At 40.9% G+C, this 20736-nt stretch overlaps 1 protein-coding gene across 1 annotated transcript in view; it reads right to left on the bottom strand.

Annotated features, from left to right (window-relative positions):
* The window catches only part of LOC136867050 (UDP-glucosyltransferase 2), a 67318-nt gene extending 65622 nt beyond the window's left edge, over positions 1-1696 (bottom strand). The window contains exon 1 of the mRNA XM_067144155.2: positions 1525-1696. The gene's annotated coding sequence lies outside the window, so the exon portion shown is untranslated. The remainder of the gene's footprint in view (positions 1-1524) is intronic.
* Positions 1697-20736: the final 19040 nt, after the last annotated feature.

Genomic DNA, 20736 nt, shown 5'->3' with positions numbered 1-20736 from the left:
ACACTCTTTCGTGTCTTTACTGCCTAGTATCTATTATCGTTGATTTCATCCTTTTCTTTCCTTAATCCGTTTACCCTCTAGGCTTGGCTTTTCCCTCGGACTTAGCGAGCGATCCCACCTCTACCACCTCAATGGCAGTGTCCTGGAGCGTTTGAGACCTTGGGTCGGGGTACAACTGAAAAGGAGGACCAGTCTCGCCCAGTTGGCCTTACTTGCTTTGCTGAACAGGGACCTTGTGGGGGATGGGAAGATTTGAAGGGATGGGCAAAGAAGAGGGAAGGAAACGGCCATGGCCTTAAGCTGGGTTCTATCCCGGTATTTGCCTGGAGGAGAAGTGGGAAGCCGCGGGAAATCACTTCAAGGATGGCTGAAGAGGGAATCGAACCCTTCTCTACTCAATTGACCTGCCGAGGCTGAGTGGACCTCATTCCAGCCCTCGTACCACATTTCAGACGGGAATTGAACCCGGACCTCCGGGGGTGGAAGCTAATCACACTAACCACTACACCGCAGAGGCGGACGTTGATTTCATAAAGTGATTTTTATTTCGAAATTTAAAAAATTCAGACTTTTGGATGGGGCCGGGTCCACCTGACCCATTTACTGAAACCGCCACTGCCATTACGGGTGCAAAAGAATAAGGAATGCTACATCATACACATTTTGGACAAGCTTGGGTAAGAAATTTGACCATCGGACTTGTAGTCTTCGGTTAACAAGCTGTAAGATATAATCTAATAACGAAATAAACATCCTAAAATACTGGCGGAGAAGTTGCGGATAGATTTAGCAAGCTCCGACAACAACATTGGATAATCCCTTTGGCGACCTCGTTGCACACAACGGACAACCGACTCTCCACTCTTCCCACTTCTCGCCGCTCCACTAGAAACGCACACCTACCGGATCAATTCAAAAAATTAAACAAAGCGAGCAAGCTCATTGTTTTATGTAACTATTGATATCATGATCATGGCTACACGATCTCAAGTTTTACATGGAATCCGGACCACAGGAGGTGTCTTTTCATCTCAAAAATTCCATTGCATTGGTCAGGGTTCGAACCGCGGCCAGTTTAGTGATAAGCAGAATCATTGCCGCTCGGCTATCATTCCCACTTTCAAGAGAAATCTCATAAACTACATAAATTAACATCCCAATGAACTTCAGGTTAATGGAGATATTTTAAATCCTTATTTGCATCCGTGTTTCGTATTGCTTAAGTTCATGATCATCCGAACCTTACATATACTTACCGGTAACTTGTCACCGAGCGTGTTGGTCGTGCCGTTAGGGGCGCGTACCGGTAGCTGTGAGCTTGCATTCGAGCGATAGTTGGTATCCCTGAAGATGGGTTTCTTTGTTTTCCCATTTTCACACCATACACATACTGGGGCTGTACCTTAATTAAGGCCACGGTCGCTTCCTTCGCACTCTTAAGCCTTCCCTATCCCATCGTCGTCATAAAACCTACCGGTATCTGTTTTCGGTGAGACGTAAAACAACGTGTAAAATGAAACTTACCTTGTCATGTCGGTGTCCTCACTCCTGAAGCAACTCAGATAACGGCACACGTTGCAGGTTCTTTAAAACCTTGTGAACAACCTGTTATCAGAACAGTCCCACTTGAAAACCTCAAATGTGGGGCATATCTATCACACCAGCCAGTCTGCTGTGCTCGTGGTCAGAGTGGTATCCTAGGATACAAGGCCGCTCGCTACACCAGTGCCACCTAGGGTACAGGCTCTCAGCTGCTGACGTCACAGCATTGCGGCCCGATTGCGGCCTAACCTAGTGCTAGTATCCACGCTCTTTTTGGAGGTGTATGAAATGAATGTTATGTTCGTACCGAAACACTTGGGTCTAGTACTGTTACTGTGAAATATTGATCAGATTAAGTAAGAAGAATGACGCGTAATTGTAATTGTTGCTATACAGGCCGCCGAACAGATGACCTTGATGTGCTCACGCAACGAGTCTCAGTCAGTACGGCCATAGTTAGCATAATGACACTAAATGTACAATAATTATCTTTCATTAATAGGTCTCAAACTTAGAGGAAGGCTGAGTGCAGAGATCTGTGAGGAGAACGCTGAAAGCACTCACAAGCTGAAATAAAGTGATTTTCACCATTATAACAGTCTACTTGGTCAGACAGAAAATGTGACCTCGCCTACTTCAGACTACTTCTGCCGAGTGAGTTGGCTGCGTGCGATACGGATCATGTTATATTCGGGAGATGGTGAGTTCGAAGCCCACCACAGATGGTTTTGCGTGGTTTCCCATGTTCACACCATCACACTAGACAATTGCTGCAACTATGTGCCTTAAGGCTGATCAATTATTTTTTAAAAAATCTGCTTATTGCGAAAAGAAACAAAAATGAATTAGAATCAAAAATTACCTGGGCTACAGTAGTTAAAAGCACATGTTGTATTAGGATACTCAAAATGTAAACACCCTCTTAAACTAATAATAATAATAATAATAATAATAATAATCGTCCGCCTATGTTGTATAGTCTTTAGTTTGATAGGCACTGCCTCGAAATTTGAAAAAAAGTGGTATAAGGGCTGACCCAGCCACGGGAGATCAAATGAGTAAAGGGGGTTCGATTCCCACCTGAGCCATCCTCGAAGTGGTTTTCCGTGGTTTCCTACTTCTCCTCCAGCCAAATGCCGGGATGATACCTAACTTAAGGCCACGGCTGCTTCCTTCCCTCTTCCTTGTCTATTTCTTCCAATCTTCCCATCCCTCACAAGGCCCCTGTTTGGCAAAAGAGATTACGCCACCTGGGCGAGGTACTGGTCCTCCTTCCCAATTATATTCCCGACCCAAATTCTCACGTTCCAGGACACTGCCCTTGAGGCGGTAGAGGTGAGATCCTTCACTCTGAGTCCAAGGTAGAAACCAAGCCTGGATGGTAAACAGATTAAGAAAGAAAGGAAGAATAATAATAGTAATTTGTGTGGCTATTCCTAGCCTGGAACAGGCCTTATAAAGCAGACCCTCCAACGGGGGTGAGCAGTTTTTCCACGTATGGGAACTAGGTGTTTTTGTAGTGGAGGATAATATTGTGTGTGAGTTGCAGGAATGTTGGGAACACCCTGAGCCTGGAGAAATAACCATTTAAGGTTAAAATCTCTGACCCAGCCAGGAATCGAACCCGGGGCCCTCTGAATCGAAGGCTACTAAGCTGACCATTCAGCCAAGGAGCCAGACCCCACATCCAGTGAAAAGCGGCCATTTAAATCTGACAATACTGAGAGTTAATTAAGGTCAAGGTTGCGAACTTATTAATCATAGCTGCCTCCCATCCTAGTGTAAAAAGAAAACAAAAAGCCTGACACTACAGCTGTGATGGGCCCTGGCCTACCAAGGGACCACTGCTCAGCCTGAACGTCTGCAGAATATGAGGTGACGTATGGACAGTGTGACAAATCCTCTCAATTGTTCTTCTTGGTTTCTTAGACCGGGCAAAAAACCAACAAGCGAAAAGAAATACAATAATGCCAAAGTGGCAACCATATGCTTTATTCATGATGACCCAATCTTAGAAGTTACTAGTCTTTTAAATAAGTTATAAGAAATATTTAAAGACATACACACTGGGCAAGTTGGCTGTGCAATTAGAGGCACGCGGCTGTGAGCTTACATCCGGGAGATAGTGGGTTCGAATCCGACTGTCGGCAGCCCTGAATATGGTTTTCCATGGTTTCCCATTTTCACACCAGGGTTGTTCCTTAATTACGGCCACGGCCGCTTCCTTCCAACTCCTAGGCCTTTCCTATCCCAGCGTCACCATAGGACCAATCTGTGTTGGTGCGACGTAAAGCCACTAGCAAAAAAATAAAATAAAGATATATAAAATATGAAACTCTAAGGAAGCCTTAGGTCTGTCTGTTTACCACCTTAGTCCCATTTCCTGAAGCAGGGTTGGGAGAAGATCTACATAAAAATATCTGTTATGTCTGCCATTCACAGTGATACTGAGAAAACAAGAATGTTTCAACAGCTGAAATTGGTACCAGTTATAGTGTTTTACATCTTCTTTAGAAGAAAAATAAAAAGAACCTCTCATGACCATGACTTTTTTACTTTTTTAAAGAAAAAAATTTCTATTAGTGAAGTTATTATTACATATTCCCCATGATGATGTAGGTACACAGCTATATCTATCAGCATGAGTTCAAACTATGCACATTCTGACTTCTGTTGCCTTTCACAAACATATTGAGAAAATGGGAATGTTTGAGAGACTTGAAATGGTACCAGCTATGGGTTACAAGAAGTTGCAATGATGTCCATTATACTGGAACTGTTCAGTGAAAAATACTGTCTTTCAGTGAGATGAATGAATCTGGGGTTTATCTGTATCAATAAGCACCGGTTACAGCAGCCCACTTGGTGGCCATGATCATCGAGTTTCCAACACCGTGGTTCTTAATTTTACCTTCAACATTCAACAAGCACATACTTCTCCAGCCTTAAAAGAAGACCCCTTACTTCAATTTTATTCATTAACTTGGACATTGACTTGTTGGAAATGTTTAACCCAACATGAACGAACATTTAATCTTATCATCATTATCATAATCATCACAAGTGTTTTATTTGTCTTGTCTTTTTTTGTTAAATCTTTTAGCTGAAGATGTTCCATAATTGGTACAAAACATGTTCTATTTAATATCATATTCAGAGATTAAGCTGGATTATGTTGTGTAAATAATAAACTAGCTATAAGAAACTGACAAGTATTGGAAGGTGGGAATCTCTTTGTAACATAGCCTTAGTTGTGCTGAGCCAATACGGGACAAAATATGAGATTTATACGCTGAAACCTGGAAAGTGTGACTTTTATCCATAAAATGTATTAATAGTCCAGTTAGAATTTGCAATTACTTTATAGATAGTAATTTCGAACTGTCGAGGACAGGCTTAGGTACTAGTGTGATACAAAGTATATGGCATGTTTCTATGGCCAGATGTCATTCCCGACACCTACCTCAAATGAGAAGCTAATGGAGATGGTGAATGAAATTGAGTAGTAAACTCGTGTCCTCATCCCGAGGTGGTGCAGCTCGTTTCAGGCACACCCCCATTGGAGGTGAGCTGCATGTGCCATTTCAACCACATACCAGCCCTCCTGCATTCTTAAATTTCTGGCAGTACCGGGAATCGAACCCGGGCCCCCGAGGACGGCAGCTAATAACACTAACCATTACGCTACGGAGGCAGACTGAAATTGAGTAAGAAGGGGGAATCAGCTGTAGCCTAGCCAATGTATAGGAACTGTCCAAGCATTTGCCTGCATCATCCTGTGGAAGAAAAAATAAAGCAAAAAATAACTTTTGAGTCCAAGAAATCATAGAAAGATTTTGGAAATTATCTGGAAATTCTAAATCAGATAGCAAGGAGATCTTTCTGCACTCTACTAAAGTAGTTAAGAATGAGAAACATGAAATTCTAGGTATAAGAAAAATCTCTAATTATGATAGGCAGTTTGATGTTTTTGGGGTGTAGAGACCTGGCAAGGCTGGTGCTGACACTGATGCAGAATTATTTGATAAGATAATCAGCTATGAGGGAAACGACACAGGAAAATAATGTTATTGTAGCGGGTGATCTAAGCCTGACAGAAACATCCTCTCTAGCGTTAGGCTTAGCAGGCCAGCAGGAATGGCTCTCTAAACTAAAAAGAGCCTCGGATACCATAGTAAGATCCCAAATGCAACTTGCATGGCTCAGCTAGGAATGATGGTCAACAGCCTGAAATTAAACAGAGCCATGCCGTGAGAAAAAACACTATCAGACAGAATAAGACAAGAATTGGGACTTTAAGCATCATGACAGGATCTAGAAGTGTGAAGAGCTCATTGATCTCATGAAAAGAAGGAAGATAGGTCCTAGGGTTCAATGAAATGAAGTGGAAAGGGAAAGGTATAAAATCTCTTCACAAAGGTTACACTCTCCTCTGGCATGGCAATACAAATGAAGCACGTAATGGTGTAGCATTTCTCCTAAGTAAACATGTAGACACAGTTTCAGACATAGAATATGTCAGGGAGAGAATACTGAAGTTATGATGGAAAACAAATAAGAAAATCCTGACCATTGTTCAGGTGTATGCACCACAGTCTGGCTGCATTTAAGAGGAGGAAGATGCCTTGCACTCAAGAGGAGGAAGATGCCTTCCTTGAGGACCTGGAAGAACATGTAGAACAGGACAACATAATAGTGATGGGAGATCTTAATGTCCAAGTTGGTGTTGATAGACAGGGATATGAAAATGTGATTGGCCCCAATGGGTCTCATCATTTTAAGTTAAAAACTTCATAACTGATCCGTATTGAACAAATAGTAACAATGTTAAAAAAGGAAAAATGTTCCACCTTTTCAATACAATAACACTGTTGCACGAATCAATGTAGCAACATATTTAATTTAATTTATTAAGGGACCAGTTTCGACATATGTCCATGTCATCATCAGCCTACACAAAAAATGGCATGTACATCTTTTTAACCTCAAGATCAGCAGGAGTAGCAAGAGTGCTCAAGAACCTCTACATGAACTTCTATTTGTAATTCAAGAAAAGTGTCATAAGTGCTGCCATTGTGTTAACTTCTTGCCATTTTTTGTGTAGGCTGATGATGACATGGACATATGTCGAAACCAGTCCCTTAATAAATTAAATTAAATATGTTGCTACATTGATTCGTGCAACAGTGTTATTGTATTGAAAAGGTAGAACATTTTTCCTTTTTTAACATTGTTACCCAATGGGTCTGGAAACAGGAATGCAGAAGGAGAACACCTCTTAGATTTCTGCCTGAGAAATAACCTCCTTATTAAAAATATTCATTTTAAGAACCAACTGAGTCATATAATCACAAGGTACAGATAGGATGGAAATCTGAAATCCCTAATAGACTATAATATATCTGACAAAGGATCTAGAACTCTCATCACAGATGTAAAAATCTTCTCAAGGGAAAGCCTCGATAGTGACCATGGGCTACTAACTGCTACTTTGCAAAACATTCCAATGGGAAGGGCAAAACCAAAGCGTATCCAAAAGATAAAGGTTTGGGATCAAGAATATCCTGAGAGAAAGGAAGCATACCAGCAGAAAATCAAGGACAACCTACCACATGATGAATTAAGACCAGGCCAAGAAGAGTGGACAGGTTTAAAGAAATAAGTAGGGGTACTGCAATCGATATATTTGGTAAAACAAGCACAAAAGTAAAGGAGAAAGAAACCTCCTGGTGGACTATCCAGAAAGCAATAAATTAAAGGAATATGGGTAGGAAAGATAAAGGCAAGGAGAACAAGAAGGGTGTAAGAAAAAATGAAATCAGACAGAGAATTAGATCAGACATACATAGACTTAAAGCTAAGAGTTTAATCAAATCGGAGGAAGAAAAATGTTGGTTGGATTTCACTGCCAAATTAGAAAAGGACATCGGAAACAACAAGAAGCTTGTGTACAGCTTTATGAAAAACAGAAGAAAACCATATGTACCAGTGAAGGCTATAGAAAATGATGATGGAATGATTGCATGGAAAGAGCCAGATATAAGACAAGTGATGAGGAACTATTTTGTCCAGTTACATAATGGATAAGATGCAATGGAGAAGGAAGAACAAGTTTCAGAAGCTTTGAGTGAGAGGAGTGAAAGTGAACCTCCCCTGATATAATCAGAGTTTGAAAACGCTTTAAAGAATGTGCAGAAAGGCAAGTCACCTGGCATCGATGAAGTGAATGTTGACATGATAAAGGCTGCAGGAATTCCTGGGCTTCAGTGGTTGTTCAGAGTTATGAATGTCATCTGGAAGGAAGAAGGTTCCAGAAGATTGAATAAAGGGGATTACAGTTTCCCTCTTCAAAAAGGGAAGCAGATGTCAATGTAGCAACTATAGAGGAATCACACTCCTGTCTCATGGATTGAAGCTTATAGAAATAAAAATAAATTTCATGTGGCTATTTCTAGTTGAGTGCAGTCCTTGTAAGGCAGACCCTCCAATGAGGGTGGGCAGCATGTGCCATGTGTAGGAAACTGCGTGTTATTGTGGTAGAGGATAGTGTTGTGTGTAGTGTGTGAGTTGCAGGGATGTTGAGGCCTGCATAAAGACCCAGCCCCCGAGCCATTGGAATTAACCAATTAAGGTTAAAATCCCCGACCCAGCCGGGAATCGAACCTGGGGCCCTCTGAACGGAAGGCCAGTACGCTGACCATTCAGCCAACTAGTCGGACAAGCTTATAGAGAAAATTATTGATAAACAGCGCAGAAACATCATTGCACCTCAGCTAGAAGAAGAACAATATGGATATAGGGGTGATACAACCACCACTGACCTCATATTTGCTGTTAGGATGATTATAGAGAAACACTGGGAGAAAGGAAGAGACATCATTTTTGTCTTCTTGGATCTTGAAAAGGCTTATGACAGTGTGTCTAGGGACAAGATCTGGGATTGTCTATCAAGAACAAACATTCAAGACTCTCTTATCAGAAAAGTGAAAATGCTGTATACCTATTGCCCATTGTCAGAGGTGTGTCCAAATAGGGAGCAGACATTCAGATTGGTTTGTTATTTTCAAGGGAGTACAACAAGGCAGTGCATTGTTGCCACTGCTATTCCTCTATGTAATGGACGAAATTACAAAGAGGGTGAAACAACTGTGCACCAGTAGTGATTGGCTTTTGCAGCCACTTTGGTGATTTGAGGTTGCACAGAAGATGAAGTACGGCAGAAACTAGGTGCCTGGAACAACCAATTCAATGATTTTGGCCTAAAAATTAGCCCTACAAAGATGATAGCCATTAAGGTTAGCAGGCAAAGAAGAAGTATAAATATTACGCTGGATGGAAAGTGGCTGAAGATGATCAGTTTTAATATGTTGGCAGCATTGTAACTCGAGATGGCCGTTCCTCAGATGAAATCACAAATAGGATTCAGAAAGGAGCTCATTTGTACCATCAAGTCAGGAATCTCCTCTGGGAAAGCAAAATTCCTATAATAGCTAAGAAAACTTTGTATTATCCCTACTTTGTACCAATAACAACATACAGTCTGGAAACTTGTACCATCAACAAAAGAGATAACAGCAGACCCTAGGCTGCAGAAATGAAATTCCAGAGCAGAAAATGAGATGAGATAAGATCTGGGATGGAAAGGTCAGTGAAGACATCCAAGTGAAACCACTCAACGAAATTCTAGCAACATCAAGTTTGAGATGTTTGGTAGCTTGAAAAGGACGGATCTGGAGAAGGTAGCATGAAAATGGTTTGACAAAGATCGGGAGGGAAAGCAATCTGGGGGCAGACCAAGGACACGATGGATCTCCCAAATGAAAGATCATCTGGAAGATCCCCTGAAAACCATATGACCTTGCCATGGTGGGGAGGTTTGCGTGTCCCAATGAAGCAGATAGCCGAGCAGCTGCAGGTGCAACCATACTGGATGAGTATCTGTTGAGAGACCAGACTAACAAATGGCTCATCGAAAGGGGGTAGCAGCCTTTCGGAAGTTGCAAGGGTGGCAGTCTAGATGATTGACTGATATGGCCGTGTAATAATACTCAACATGGCTTAGCTGTGTTGATACTGCTACACGGTTGAAAGCAACGGGAAACTACAGCCGTAACTAACTCCTGAGGACACGCATCTCTCTCTTGTAATGGTCACTCGCCTACTTGACTTCGTACAGACGCTGTTCTCTTGTACTCCGCTTGACTTACTCAATATGCTGCTACAAGCACTCATGTATTTGGCCTTGTACTCTCGCTGCTGCCTCACTTATCACCCGACCTGCTGGACATCTTACTGCGTACTGAACTACTACTGGATTATGTCACTCGCTACGTCACTATCGTCTGTTTCTCAAAGCTATGTGTGCCTCACAAACTTTCTGCCGCCTCATAAATTCATCCCCCGATCCCTCGGTCTTCAGTCCAGCGCTGATACCGAGTTAGGTTGGAGGGTCATTTAACGAGTTCCCAGTAATTTGCTAGGAAACTCTATTTTTATTTTCTTCCAGATTGGGTGAGCAACAGAGTGTCTTATTATTTATTGTCATTATTTGCCCAGTGGATTTTGGCAATCAGGGTCTAATTTTAACTTTATCTGCATGGCCAGTTTGAGTTTACATGAGTGTTTTAACAACATAATGGCAACAAGATAATACATAGACTGAAGAGGTTTGAATGATTGGATATGGGTCTGGACTTAGCAAGCACACTATGGACTAACTTTGCACTCTACTTCTTTACGTGCTTGGGCGACTCCCACTGTTGTGATCCCGTCCCGATCCCTCCCTGTTGCCCTCCTTTTCCTTCTCTCAATTTTAAAACTGTATTAATTTATCTTGTGCGGCTGAGGCTTGAAGTCCACTACATCTTTTTGAATTGCCTCACCTAAAATAAAATTTTGTAAATGGTCTAGGGCTTTCTTGCAAATACGTTATTTCTATTCAAACATTGTTCTTGTACTTTATGATGTTGTGAAATGATGAGTTTTATTCTGGTTATCTTTCGAGTGGAAAAAGAATATATAGTCTTCGTTAAACTTTACTATTATTCTTCTTGTTCCCTCCATGGACCTCTCTTCAATCCCAGCCTGTTTCTGATTGGAGAGCTTGCCAATGTATCTTTAAATAATTATTACGTCATATGGATTACTACCTTTTACGAATTGTTGCATATGGATACATGTTTGGTTCCATATACCCCCACAATCGTAACACTCTGTATGAATAAAGTACTGATGATGGCTTCCTCCTGGGTAAAATATTTGGATCGCCAGGTGGAAAGTAAACAAGACGGGGCAATCATCAGGAAGATGGATACTGACATTCTGCGAGTCGGAGTGTGGAATGTCAGAAGTTTGAATTGTTGTGGTAGGTTAGAGAATCTGAAAAGAGAGATAGATAGTGTAGACTAAAGTTAGATGTAGTTGGTATAAGTGAAGTACATTAGCAAGAAGAGCAGGATTTTTGGTCAGGTGACTACATAATTTTCAACACAAAATCAAAGAGGGGAAATGCAGCAGTTGGTGTAATAAGAATAAAAAATAGGGCAGAAGAGAGAGAAGATTTAATATAAGATGTACAAGGTGACAAGAATCTAATTGTAATGGGGGACTGGAATGCAGTGGTAAGCCTAGGAAGAGAAGGTAATACAGTAGGAGAATTTGGACTGAGACAAAGGAATAAAACAGGAAGTTGGCTGGTTGAATTCTGCACTATTCATAATTTAGTTCTTGTTAATACTTGGTTCAAACACCACAAACTACGGCTGTATGTAGACAAGACGTGGAGACACTGAAAGGTATCAAATAGACTTCATTATGATTAGGCAGAGATTGAGAAACCAAGTGTTGGATTGCAAAACTTTCCCAGGAGCAGTCATGGACTCTCACCACAACTTGCTGGTCATGAAATGCCATCTGAAGTTGAAGAAATTGAAGAAAAGAAGGAATGCAAGGAGATGGGATCTAGATAAGTTGAAAGAAAAGAGTGTGAAGGACCGTTTCAAGGAACATGTTGCACGAAAATTAAATGAAAAAGCTGATGGAAACACAATAGAGCTGCTGAAGGAACGTTAGGAAGAAAGGAAAGATCAACAAAGAAGCAATGGATAACCCAGGAGATACTAGACCTGACTTGATGAATGATGAAAGTACAAGAATGCAAAAAATGAAGAGGGCAGAAAGGAATACAGACGATTAAAGAATGAAGTGGAGAAGAAGTACAGGTACAGGACATCTACGGACATGACGGAAAAATGGCTGAAGAAGAAAAAGTGCTGCAAGAATGCTGAAGATTGTGTGGTCCTAGGAAAGGTAGATGTTGCATACAGGAAAATCAAGGAAACCTTTGTAGAAAGGAAAACTGGGTGTATGAATATTAAGAGCTCAGATGGAAAACCACTCACAGGAAAAGAAGGCAAGGCAGAAAGATGGCAGGAAGATATCCAACAGTTGTATCAAGGTAAAGATTTAGATGATATGGTTCTGGAACAAGAAGAGGCTATTGATGCTGATAAAATGGGAGACCCAATTTTGAGGTCAGAAATTGACAGAGCTTTGAGAGACCTAAATAGAAGGCACCTGTAATTGACAGCATTCCCTCTGAATTACCGACTGCTATACCAGCATGGCAAGGTGTATAAGATGTATGAAACAGAAGTGCCATCCGATTTTTGCCAAAATGTTGTTATACTTATTTCCAAGAAAGCCGGTGCTGACAAGTATGGAAAATACTGCACAATTAGTTTAGTATGTCATGCCTGCAAAATTTTTACACTAATTATTTACAGTAGAATGGACAGACAAGTTGAAACTGAGTTGGAAGAAGATCAATTTGGCTTCAGAAAAAATGTGGGAACACGTGAAGCTATCCTGACTTTACGTCTGATCTTAGAGGATCGATTTAAGGAGAACAAGCCCACATACATGTTATTTGTAGATCTTGAAAAGGCATTTGATAATGTTAATTGGACCAAGCTATTTGAGATTCTGAAGGTGATCTTGATTAGATACTGAGAACAAACTATTATCTACAATCCGTATAAAAATCAGTCTGCAGTGATAAGAATCGAGGGCTTTGAAAAAGGAGTACCTAGCAATCCAGAAAGGAGTGAGGCAAATTTGTAATTTGTCCCCCCTCCTTTTCAGTGTTTATATATGAGTAGAACAGGTAGTAGGCCCTAAAGGAAATCAAAGAATAATTTGGGAAGGGAATCACAATCCAAGCAGAGGAAATCGAAACCCTGAGATTTGCTGATGATATTGTTATTTTATCTGAGACTGCAGAAGATCTGGAGAAATTGCTGAATGTAATGGACAGAGTCTTGGAGTGGAGTTAATGACGTCAGGTGATGCAGAATATATTAGATTAGGAAATGAAGTCTTAAAGGAAGTAGGTGAATACTGTTACTTGGGTAGTAAAATAACTAATGATGGTAGAAGTAAAGAGGACATAAAATGCAGACTAGCACAAGCAAGGAAGGACTTTCTTAAGAAAGGAAATTTGCTCGCTTCAAACATTGATACAGGAATTAGAAAGATGTTTTTGAAGACTTTCGTCTGGAGCATAGGATTATATGGAAGTGAAATGTGGATGATAACTATTTCAGAAAGAAAGACACCCAGGACTTGTGCAGCTGGTTTTTGAGGGAAGTATAGGTGGCAAGAACGGTAGGGGTATATCATGGTATGAATATGACAAGCAGATTAGAGCAGATGTAGGATGCAGCAGTTATGTAGGAATGAAGGTTAGCACAGGATAGGATGTCATGGAGGGCTGCACCAAACCAGTCTCTGGACTGATGACTAAAACAACAACAACAACAACAACACAACAACTGGTAGAAAGAGGAGTGGAATTGTGTAAAGTTGAAGAATAAGTGTACTTGCGTAACATAAGTGGAGAGCGCTCCAGCACCACACCCAGGAAACTGGAGACGGTTAAATGATGATGATCATGAGCGGGTGATCTGAACTTTTCAAATGTTAACTGGGAAGGGAATGTGAGAGAAAACTTGACCAACAAATGGTGAATATGTTAATTTGGGAAGGGCAATCAGAAAGTAATGGAACCTATTAGAAGGAAGAATATACTGGACGTTGTGCTGGTAAACCGTGGTGAATGGGTCAGTGGCATATCCTGGAATCTCCACTGAGGCATGCAACTAGTAACCATGCAGTTAACACAATGTATTAAGTAAATTTCAATTCTACTCACCCTAATTACATGTAGGTGAACTCGAACCAAACAGTTTTACTGTAAGTTTCTGGATTGAATGTGCGTACACAATTCTTGTTTTCTGTTTTTAAATTTACGAGGGTCCGCCTCTGTGGTGTAGTGGTTAGTGTGATTAGCTGCCACCCCCGGAGGCCCGGGTTCGATTTCCGGCTCTGCCACGAAATTTGAAAAGTGGTACAGGGGCTGGAACGGGGTCCACTCAGCCTCGGGAGGTCAACTGAGTAGAGGTGGGTTCGATTCCCACCTCAGCCATCCTCGAAGTGGTTTTCCGTGGTTTCCTACTTCTCCTCCAGGCAAATGCCGGGATGGTACCTAACTTCAGGCCACGGCCGCTTCCTTCCCTCTTCCTTGTCTATCCCTTCCAATCTTCCCATCCCCCGCAAGGCCCCTGTTCAGCATAGCAGGTGAGGCAGCCTGGGCGAGGTACTGGTCATCCTCCCCAGTTGTATCCCCCGACCCAGAGTTTGAAGCTCCAGTACACCGCCCTTGAGGAGGGATCCCTCGCTGAGTCTGAGGGAAAAGCCAACCCTGGAGGGTAAGCAGATTAAGAAGAAAAAGAAGAAATTTACGAGGGAAGGTAGAGGTCTCCCGGCTTTAACTATTCGAATCTTTTCATCAAACGAACGGCCAGTAAATGGCTTTTCAAACTGATTTAAAATTATATCCGTTTTAGACTCATCCATCGTTAATACCACATGTGCGCAAAATATAATAAAACACCGAAAACACAATGAATTAACTCACTAGTTAGCCACAACTCAAGCACTGGAGGTAAGTCACCCCAATGGCATTGGTCAGTTTCGTCACGTTGGGTTCTCGCTGGAGGGTAATCTGTGGGTCCCGTTCGCTGTAAAGATGCCGACTTTCTCCAAGTTGTTAACAGATGGCAGAGGGTAGCACGGGTATGGGGTGACAAATTCTGACCAAGTTTCAATTGCAGCGACATCGTTCGGAGGGTTTCAGAACTACGTCTGCCACCGAATGCAATTTTAAGATTGAATGCCTTACATCCTTAACTCCTCCATTCACTGTCTCTTTCTTCCTAGAGTGGAGTAGATGGCGAGACTACACCAGCACCACACGTAGTCAAGCAACGGAACCAGTACAGTTGCGCGGACCTTTTGAACTTCTGAGAGATGAAATCGTTAATATTTGACTTGAAACAACCTAAAATCGTACATCAGACAGTTCTTTGTGTTATCATAACGTATGCAATGAATGCCTTGCATTCAAGGAGAATACGCCCCTGGTATGGGTAGCATGCCTGCCTCTTACCCGGAGGCCCCAGGTTCAATCCTGCTCAGGTCAGGGATTCTTACCTAGGCCTGAGGGCTGATTCTAGGTCCCCTCAGCCTACGTGATTAGAATTGAGGAGCTATGTGACGGTGAGATAGTAGCCCTGGTCTAGAAAGCCAAGAATAACGGCTGAGAGGATTCGTCGTGTTGACCACACGACACCTCATAATCTTCAGGCCTTTGGGCTGAACAGCGGTTGCTTGGTAGACCAAGGCCTTTCAAGGGCTGAGTGCCATGGGGTTTGGTTTGGTTTTTGGTGCTGGTAAAACCAGATGAGCTCTATAGAGAAACCGAAGTAATGGATGGTATTAGTGATCATGAAGCTGTTTTTGCCTTAGTTAAAAATAAATGTGATAGAAGGAAAGGTCTTAAAAATAGGATTATTAGGCAGTACCATATGGTTGATAAAACAGTCAGGTTGTGAGTTTCACAAATAGGAAAATTCCTCTCAGTTTTAGTTACTGCGTTGATGACGTGAAAGTTCTTTTTGGGGATCATTGTAAGTACCTAGGTGTTTATATAAGGAAAGATCATCATTGGGGTAATCACATAAATATGATTGTCAATAAAGGGTACTGTACAGATCTCTGCACATAGTTATGGGGGTATTTAGGGGTTGTAGTAAGAATGTTGAAGTCTGGCCTCGTGGTGTAGGGGGCAACAAGTCCGCCTGTCACTTAACGGCCTCGGGTACGATTCCTGGCTGGGTCAGTGGTTTTTAATTGCAATGATTAATATCCCTGGCCTGGGGACTGGGTGTTTGTGATGTCCTTAATCTTCCTTTCCTCACACACAACATTGCACACTACTGCCATTCCCATTACACGCAGGTTCATACAATATGATGCGAGTAGGGGTGAAAGATCCACATGGGTCGACGCCCCACACAAATAGCATTAAAAAAAAAAAAAGAATGTTGAACGACATCCATAAGCAGAAATTATCAGGAAGAAGATGAAGAAGAAGTAAAAATGTAAAAGAGAGGGCATATACAGTAAGTCTCTCATAAGACCCCAACTAGAATATGTTTCCAGTGTATGGGACTTCACCACGATTACTTGATTCAAGAACTGGGAAAAGTCCAAAGAAAAGCAGCTCGATTTGTTCCGGGTGATTTCTGACAAAAGAGTAATGTTACAAAAATTTTGCAAAGTTTGGGCTGGGAACACTTGGAAGAAAGGAGACAAGCTGCTTGACTAAGTGGTAATTTATTAATTTACTCATTCAGAACAAATATTTCAGGTTCCCTATGGAAATCAACATCTTTATCATAAGAGATATGTTCCAAGCTGTCAGTGGAGAGATGGCGTGGAATGACATCAGTAAAAGAGAGCAATAAAGGATAGTCTCTTGCAATGACATCAGTAGACGAATAAATTTGAGTGGTGTCTTTAAAAGTAGGAAAGATCACAATATGAAGATAAAGATGGAATTCAAGAGGACAAATAGGGGCAAGTATTCGTTATAGGAAGGGGAGATAGGGACTGGAATAACTTACCAAGGGAGATGTTAAATAAATTTCCAACTTCTTTGCAATCATTAAAGAAAAGTCTAGGAAAACAACAGATAGGTAATATTCCACCTGGGAGACTGCCCTAAATGCAGATCAGGATTGATTGATTGATTGATTGATTGATTGATTGATTGATTGATTGATTGATTGATTGATTGATTGATTGATTGATTGATTGATTGATTGATTGATTGATTGGTAACTGAAACCTTTTCCTGTAAAACTGAACACCAAGAAAAATGTATTTGTGCATAAAGACTTGAACTCTTGTTTACATGTGTTTGTACTGTATGTGTGGATAGAGTGAAGAAGCCCCTGGAACCTGCTTATCAAGGTCCATTCCCTCTAGTTGATCAAAATGATAAATTTTTCACTGTGTTCATCAAGTCAAGAAAATGTAACATTTCGGTGGACAGATTAAAACCAGCATATTTGCTAGTGGACGAGGACCAGGTTAACCCAAATTACCTTGAAAATATTCCGCCACAACAAGGAAACCACTCATTATCAACACCAATATTGACAACCAGGACACCACTTCTCAGTAAAACAGAAGTAGAACCAACTAAAAAGTGCAGTCAACATGAGTTGGTAGAACAGTCCATTTTCCAAAATGCTTTCTTGAGCATGTTGTTCTTGTGTAATTTGTAAATATTGCTTTTCAAAATTATTATTACTTTAGTTCCAAAAAATTTTGTTTACGACCTTGTTGCTGGAGGGGGAGTGATGTAGCAGCTCCACGGTGACAGGAGATAACGCCAAAAAAAAAAAAGTGAAGGAGATGACATTGTATTTTCTCTCTTGCCATGGAGATGTCAAAACAGTTGTTGTAACCGTATTCTTTTAGAGAGGCAGGATTGGTGATTAAAAATAATGGAGTCATTTCCAAAATGAGTATGGTCTAGAATTAATGAATGACATAACGTTTGTTAATTACATGGCAGAGTAGGATAAATATGGACTAATTGCATTCGGTAAGGTACAAGATTACTTGAAATGAACAAAATATTATTGTGGGGAGTCCACCCTTTATTATCAATATATTTTCCTTTAGGAAATACTATCATATTCTAATTAGTGCATGTTTCATCCCAGTTTTTGGGGCATCTTCAGCAATTAGAAGATTCCAAAACACTATTTAGATACACATTAAAAGTAATGTAAGTTAAGGCCTATGCACATACAGTACTCAGTATTTTAGGAACACTATTGTTCAATAAACATCCAATTTTGTTGGGGATCTGATTAACTATAATGATTGACAGTCCTAAGTAATTATTGGTCTTGATGTTGGAGAGGACACATGTCAGATATAAAAATGCAGTAGAAGTGATATGACGAAATCGCATTTAAAATAGTTTTTATTAAAAATATGATGCCATTGGAGTAAACTGATTATTGATAGACATATGTTGTTAAAAGGAGGATACTCCTTTTACATAAAATTATTGTGTTTCTTATTTCCTTACAGCTAGGTGATCTTCTCTCAAAATGAAGTTGTAATAGTTCTCAGATATGTTGAAATTAGTGCGGCAGTGGGCTTGAAGAAAGTATAAAGTTGCAAGGGTGGCATTTTTGAAAAAAGGAGTTTCCCTGCTGGTGCCCATAGAATGGTGTGCATGCTAGTGAAGCTACGTAAGGACTCCCCTCAATATTTTTATTAATTTTAAGAATTCTTTGTCAACATGGACTCAAAATATGAAGTTTATTTCACGTGAAGATACAAGATTATGTTTAATTTTTTAAATATACCGGTATGTGAGATGATAAACGCTGCTGTATTACATGCCGATGACCATAATAGTAACACATCTTGCAATACATAGCTTAACTACCAAGATTCCAGTCAAATGAATATGCAGCCACGGCAGTACCTGCAAAATCCCTAACAACCAAGTGAGTTGGTCATGCGGTTAGGGGCGCACAGCTGTGAGCTTGCATTTGGGAGATAGTGGGTTCCAACTCTACTGTCGGCAGCCCCGAATATGGTTTTCCATGGTTACCCGTTTTCATATCAGGCAAATGCTGGGATTGTACCTTAATTAATAAAGACCACCTCTGCCTTCTTCCCATTCCTAGCCGTTTCCTATTCTGTCATCGCTATAAGACCTATCTGTGTCAATGTGACATAAAGCAACTTGTATAAAAAAAAAGTAAATATCCCAAACATGGATATTCTTGTTCCCATTCGCATCAACAAAGCATGTTTCATGGTTGCTTCACAGTTGAAGTCCTTAAACATTTACCCCTATACTTCCCATCCTCTCGCACTTCAAGGTAGGGTTGGGCGAACTGGAACAGTCGGTTGTTCCGGAACATTAGGAGCTCGAGATGGAGTGTTTCGGTACAGCATGCCGGCACACAGCACACGGGACTGTAATTGCGCAGTAGAGAGAACTTTATGAGGCAACATAACATGCTCCGCTTCAGCAAGAATGTGCTGCTGTACCGAACATGCTGTGTGTAGTTACAGCCAGCGTAAAGCTGCACGGAACGTGAAGGAACAGTTGGAACAGTGAAATTCATGCCCAATAATAACGTTTAAAGGCTGCTTTTAGGTGAAGACTTTTTTGGTCAATATGAAATACACATAACACGGTTACAGTGGCATTACAGGTGTTTAAAAGTAATTAATCCAAGGATATTTTCACCAGTTGAATGTATCAGCCTATATTGTGAGTAATTAGGGCCAGGATAAAACTTCACGGCACGTGAAAAAGCAGTCGGAACTCTGAAACAGGCACCCAGAAAATCATGTCTAAATGTTGTTTTTAGGATAAGAATGTTTTCATTCATTTGCAAATACACCTGTCACAATTACACTGGTATTAAATGTGTTTACAAATGTAACAATGTTATTTTCACCAGTTAAAAATATACTCACACAGTTGAAGAAACATTCGTCAGTACTCTATTTACATACACAATATACAAGCGGAACACGAAAATAAAAAAGAACCCATACAAGCAAAACATGAAGATAAAAATTAAACACTATACAAAAGCGGAACAGGAGATTAAAAATGAAACTAGGCCTATACAAGCAGAACCCCCCCAAAAAATTGTAGGATTTTGAGTTTCAAATGTTTCGTCATTGTCTGGTTGAAGATCCCTTTGCAGACAAAATAGAAGAACATAAATTGCATGTCACTCTGTCCAGTTTTATTTTTTGCTAGGGGCTTTACGTCGCACCGACACAGATAGGTCTTATGGCGACGATGGGACAGGGAAGGGCTAGGAGTGGGAAGGAAGCGGCCGTGGCCTTAATTAAGGTACAGCCCCAGCATTTGCCTGGTGTGAAAATGGAAAACCACGGAAAACCATTTTCAGGGCTGCCGATAGTGGGATTCGAACCTACTATCTCCCGGATGCAAGCTCACAGCCGCGCGCCTCTACACGCACGGCCAACTCGCCCGGTGTCCAGTTTTATTCTAGTAAAAAAGTCGTAAACAGGACTCCGGGGCACCATTATTCAAAGTTTACTTTTTGTACGGTATATATTACTAGGCTTCAATGAAAACACTCTTACAAAACAGAATGCATTAAGTTATCCGCATGTACCAAAGGCCAGTTGCTGGTGCCACAGAACGCACAGAACAAAGAGGATACGATGGAACACAGAACACTCCAGCACTTGGCGGCACACTGCCGGTATCGAAAGTCAGCTAGTAGGTGAAGGGCAGTGCATAGTGGCACTTCTGACGGGACAGCAATTCACTGTCTCAGTCTCGCCTGAGAATGTTTGGAAACAACTGACGTCCATGTTCCGGAACAGCGGAACATAACTATTCATAGGACTATTTTCATGCTTTTTACCTATATTGAACTTAATACTAATTGTTACAATTCTTGTTTTATTTTCCACCTAATTCAATACATAAAAATGTTTATTGTCTGTAGAAGGGCATTCTATTACAATACAACACTTAACAGGGACATGTTTCGCTCGTTATATCGAGCATTTTCAGCCTCATTTGAACAAATATCTAGACCTTAAAGATACACTAAGTACTACGCATTATCTAATTTTATACTGTAGTTAGTTTACCTAACTCCAGTAAATGCTCTAACATGTGATGATACATAGTGAACTTCTCAATTTTGGTTTAAGGAAATTCCAGTTAAATGCCACTATGTACGTTTTGTATGTCTC

This window comes from Anabrus simplex, chromosome 3 (genome assembly GCF_040414725.1).
Source record: "Anabrus simplex isolate iqAnaSimp1 chromosome 3, ASM4041472v1, whole genome shotgun sequence".
Lineage (NCBI taxonomy): Eukaryota > Metazoa > Arthropoda > Insecta > Orthoptera > Tettigoniidae > Anabrus > Anabrus simplex.
This window is presented reverse-complemented; position numbering and strand designations above follow the sequence as displayed.